Consider the following 5,618-nt stretch of genomic DNA (forward strand, 5'->3'; position numbering starts at 1 on the left):
TTAAATGTTAAATGACCTGTTCTGATCTTCTTTTAGAAATATTGTGAATAGAAATGTAATGTTAACATCAGAATGGATACCCAGCTCTACTCGTACAGTATTAGGCATCAGGTGTGCAGGTATGTGAAGTCTTGAACTGGATTAGTTTTTAAATGTAGATAATTCTGTGTAAAAACTTTGTTAAAAACGTGTTATGTGAAATAACTCCGAAACAAACTTACTTTTCTTAAATTTTCAGATTTATGAGCACAACTCTACAGTATATAAGATTTTAAACTTCTCATTTTAATTTTGATGCCAGCAACATAAATAAATATATGGGACAAAGACAAAAAAAACAGCAAAACATGTCTTCATTTGGCAAACTTACAAGTAGGAAACACAGATCTCAGAAAAATCTTTTAACAGTCAGAACGTTCAAGACACAGAACCAGTCAAAGTGACTGAAATGATTTAAAATAAAATTATCTGAAGGTTTGGGAGTAAATGTTTGAATGAACTTTTCCAGTTGAAAATATAATTGTGCCAAAATATGAATTTCTTTCATGAGAAAACAATAATTGTATTTATATACATGTACACATTCATATAGATTTGAATCAAAGCGTGGCCATACTGAAGATGCAAAATGAATGGTCGTTTTGATTTAAGATGCTTTTAGTCACAACATCACTCATAGTTACAAATGTGTAGCTCCACGGTTTTGATAAGTTGACTATAAAAGGTGAAAAAACATAAGTGTTTGCAAAATGTTAACAGGTACTGTATATTAAAAAGATTTATGAATGAGAGAATGGATGTTAATACAGCTGTTGGCCTCCTTAGCTCCAGAACACAAGTGATTATGTCAACCGTCAATGCTGCTTTGTGTTCATTGGTGATGGAGAATTTGTTAACTTTGTGGCCTTTAGTTGGTTTGAAGTCTTTTGAAATGTCATGTTGTTGTCTTCAAAGCACAATGCAAGACCTCTGTCTGACTCCAGAACTCAGTAAAGGTGATTCCTTCTGTTTTCTCGTCTCTAAACAAATTGGGAGAAACAAAATCAAATCCCTTTCAAATTCTCTTGACAATTAACAAAACAAACTGTTTTTGGCTTTAAATGGTTTCATATAAAGTAAAGAAAACACAACTCTGTCCCCTGTAAATATTAGATAGTTATTACACACTCAAATAAAGTGGCAGAAAATATAAAAAATGAGACCCAAGTTGGTAATCCTAATTCTAAACGGAAAGAGTGAAAGCCAAAAAGTGTTTGGAGGCGAAACTCTAGATGAAATACTAATCCTTTAATACTAGTACATTCATACTGCCCATGTTTAATGAAAATCTTTTGTTCTGAAAAGTGCCATGTACAGGAGGTCCTGCATTTACACAACCAGCAACAGAGACGTAACAGTAAAGTCAGTGGAGCTCATGTCATCCATACATATTTGTTATAACTTATTATGAACTAGTGTCATTTGTATAAGACATTTTAAGTGAAATAAAACTGATTCAAGGTCATAATGAAATGATATGAAACTACAGTGATGTTCATAACTGTTACATACAACCAGAACGGTCAACTTCTAACAACATCAAAGAAAGAAACAGACGACAAAAATTGAAGTTGCTGGCAGTGTGAATGCACGAACCAAATGGTTATATTACACACTCATATTATGTATATATTTGTTTCAACGTTTAGGGTACACACATAAGAGGCATAGGGTTTAACTCATCCTCCACTGTGGATAAAAGTGTAACAAACTACTTTTAAGGACTGATTCCTCACAGTCGTCTGTTTGTGTTGTTTATCTTAAGACACAAAATGGTCAATTCGGGAACATTTGAAGAGAGAAAGAGGCGCACATGGTTTAAGACACGAAATGTGAATCCGGCCTAAGACATTATTATCAACTGGGAGTGATGTGTCTACGTGCAAATACGGCACAATACCAGTAGACATAGACAGTTGTATTGTACAACACAGTTTTGACACACATGGAACCCCCAGACAATCAGCCCTAACAAAAAGACAATACGGAAACAACAAATAAACTCACCCTTAGCCGGCTCTGTTGTGGAACCTAAAGTGAAGACAGAAATTCATGTAATGTCTTTTTAATGGCGGGGAGCAAATCAGGTTTGTGGTGCATATCGGCCACCTACTGTACTGGAGTGTACATGGGCCAGAGATGAACCATGCGACGTAATAACAAGCACAACAACTTCACTTATGAGACACAGGTGCATTAACATCAGCAATGCTAACTTTACCTTCCATGACTTTTCCCAGCGTTTGCAACATGTTTGCAATGCCTTCAGAAAGAAGACGCCAGGCAGCTGCTCCACGATCTCGCCTTAGGAGAGCACTGCTGATGTATTGTCAAGAGTATTATTGCTTATAAATGAATTGGACCCTAGAAATGCATTGCTAGCCCACACCTACATATATTATTGAGAAGTGATGACCAATGAAAATGATATATTGTATTAAAATAGGCTACTAAATATAATTTTATGGCAATATGACATCTATGCTTTAATACAGACTACACAAATGTGAACGCATACAGATTCAGTGACGCAACGACATAATGCATGAAGTAATGTCATATGTTTTATTTACAGCAAACTGGAGAATAAACATTTAACGTGCTCATCCATGCAAGCAGTGAACAATGCTTTGTAGCACATATTAGCTACATTACTGTGATGTGTATTTCATGTTGTTTTGTGCTCATTCCCAACACTTACGGAGAAAACGACAGGTTACGTGTTACACAAACATTAAAAAGCGTCTTTAACCTGCTAATGGTTTTGATATGCGTGTGCATGTAATGCCCCTTTAAGCCAGACATATTAAAACACTGCATTGACAGCAACATCACAAATATACTTCACTATGTAGCATCTGTGGTGGGGGTCCGGAGCCAGAATCAGCATCACCTGGGAGATTAGCCCGGCGGCTAATGATGATCACGGTCACCTGTGACCGTGATCGCTGCCGGGCACCGGCGGGAACACACAGACGGTGAGCTGGATTTCCCTCGCACGCCAGAACTAACATTGATCTCTCATCTGTCGGACTCGAGCCCCTAACACGGGAACCAAGGTCGGCACCGAGACTTCTCGCCTGCACTACCCCAATGCACCCGGGGCACCCCGGAACCTGAATCATATTGATTTCTCTCTCTCACTGTCAAACTGTTAATAAAACTTGTGCCGTCGTGTCTCTTACCTTGCCACACATCTCACAGGTTCACTTTACGCTACACGCTTTAATAAATGCGACCGCGACGCAAAGAAACGCGTTGATGGCGAGTAATACTCAGTATTGAAAACACCTGCCTGCAGTTCTCCGCTGTGCTCCTGTATGAACTGATCCTGTCCCGGGGGCTCATGGGATATAGAAGCGTCCCAAGCATCATGTCGCTGGGTGCTTCAGAATGTGGGCGTAACCAGGAAGACATCCGGGAGTTTCTCACCTGCTCTTTTATGAACACTGAGGATTGGGACACTACTGTGTTTTCTCAACTATATAGTAGGTAAGTGGAGTATTCGGACAGTTGTATACGCACGTCCAAATCTCGCGAGAAATAGTGCACCAACAGGAAATTCTCGCCTACTGTTTTATGAAGAGCGAGGTTTCATACTATGCGTTCGCCTACTGCTTTTCGACTACTTTATAGTATGCAGTATATATATATAGTATTATATTATTCAGCGAGAGTGAGAGAGAGAGAGAGTGAGAGTGTGGAGATGTCGTTTCCATAACAACATACGATGAACGTGATTGGTCGAGAAGGCTCAAGCGCGAAACATAAAATGGCGGCTGTCGGAGCATAGTTTTGTATACATGTAAGTTTAATTTTCACATTCATCAACTTCTGATTGCATTTCTAATGAGAAATTAGTATTGTAGTTTTTAAATATGTGCTTAGTTGTCGCAACTTACGCTGTCTATCGGTTTCTCTGGGTTGCCTTCGTGCACAGACGCTGCCTCTGAAGACATGGCGTTCGGCTGCTATCTAATCAAACGCTGCAAGCGGTTTGTTTTACTAATAAAGCGCCTTTGTAGAGTTTTTCTTGTCAAAAAACAAGTCAAGTCTGAACACGGACTAATGTTTTTCTCTTGAGCTGATGCGCGCTTATCTATTGGCTACAAAAAGTTCTAAACATGACGTAACAATGAACATCAGCGTTCTTGCGTCTGTCTGTGTGTATTTAAACGCTGAAGTCAGTCGCTTTGCTCACTTTGCTACTCGCTCCCTTACGGTTAATTTACAGCAGTGGATTAACAGTGAAAATGGGCCAGAAGTTTGGTAAAAGCGTTGAAGGGAACAGCGTTGACGATCGGAGCGGTGTGTACAAACAATGTTCACCTGCAGATATAGTTTTATTTCAGTAACACTGCATATAGGAATGTATAGTCTGTCTGATGTTTGACATGTGTTTTGACTTGCATAACCTTATATGTTTTGCTTGTAGTCAAGTTTTCTTGTACAGCTGCTTTGTAACAACGCTATATAAATAAAGCTGACCCGACTTGACTTGCAGCATCCATCGCAGATGCCAGTTGTGAAGCGGAAGTGGATTTGTTTTGGTCTCAGACACCTGAACCGTCGATTGCAAATGAGAGTTGTGAAGCGGAAGTGGATTTGTTTTGGTCTTGGAACCCTAAACCATCGATCGCAGATACGAGTTGCGAAGGAGACGTGGAGGTGGATTGGTTTTGGTGTCGGAACCCTGAACCAACGACCGCAAACACAAGTTGTGAAGAGGAAGTAGATTTGTTTTGGTCTTGGAGGCCTGGACCATCGACCGCAAATACAAGTTGGGAAGGAGATAAAGAGGAAGATTTATTTTGGACGTGGAGAGCAGGTCAGGATAAGAGAGATCAGACTCCTGAAGTAGTCGCTGTGCCCGCTGACAGAAATACCGATGGTAAGTTTATCATTACTTGTGTAACGTTACACTTCCGTTCAAATGTTTAGGGTCAGATCACTTATCCATATCTTTATGCTTTAAACGTTATATGAATTCATGTCTATGTTTGGATCATTATTTGCTCCCATGCTTTCAAATGCCAAATTTACAAAACGCCAAAAACAAATATATTTGTATGCTTTAGTTTTGTAGACCAAAAAATATATTTGTGCAAAGTCAAGAGTAATCTCAACACAACTGTCCCTTAAACTTTTAAATACAATTTTAAAAGTCCTACTGTAACTTATTGGTTAAAAGTATAATTTTAAAATGTGCTGTTGAATGAACAGGTCCTTTTGTTGAGACTCTGAGTGAAATTTGTACTGTAAAACTATCCTATAATTTGTCAATATCCTGCTTTAAATATGAGTGATTATTAATGTAAGTGTTCATTATTTCATGAATATTATTTGTTTGATCTCATTTTTCTCCACAGAGGAGATTCCAGTACAGAATGTCACTCAAGAGCTTCTGGAAAATCTGGAAACTCTTTCCAGTGAATCTTCCGTCAGTCAGACTGAGGAGAGACTGGAGGACAATGAGACGCCCAGTGTGTTCATTCAGGGTAAATTTACTTCCAAAATCCCAACACACACGTACACACATGTACACGTTCACATACACACTTACACACACAAATACACAC

General features: G+C 38.9%; 1 long non-coding RNA gene across 1 annotated transcript; it reads right to left on the reverse strand.

The window, feature by feature from the left end:
- Positions 1–228: 228 nt before the first annotated feature.
- Positions 229–3,366, reverse strand: LOC306891630. Its single transcript, XR_013786375.1, has 5 exons — positions 3,225–3,366; positions 2,883–3,155; positions 2,261–2,358; positions 2,047–2,070; positions 229–1,019 (listed from the first exon to the last, which is right to left on the reverse strand). It is a non-coding gene; the product is annotated as an uncharacterized lncRNA (long non-coding RNA).
- Positions 3,367–5,618: the final 2,252 nt, after the last annotated feature.

Source organism: Barbatula barbatula (genome assembly GCF_947034865.1).
Source record: "Barbatula barbatula genome assembly, chromosome: 3".
Lineage (NCBI taxonomy): Eukaryota > Metazoa > Chordata > Actinopteri > Cypriniformes > Nemacheilidae > Barbatula > Barbatula barbatula.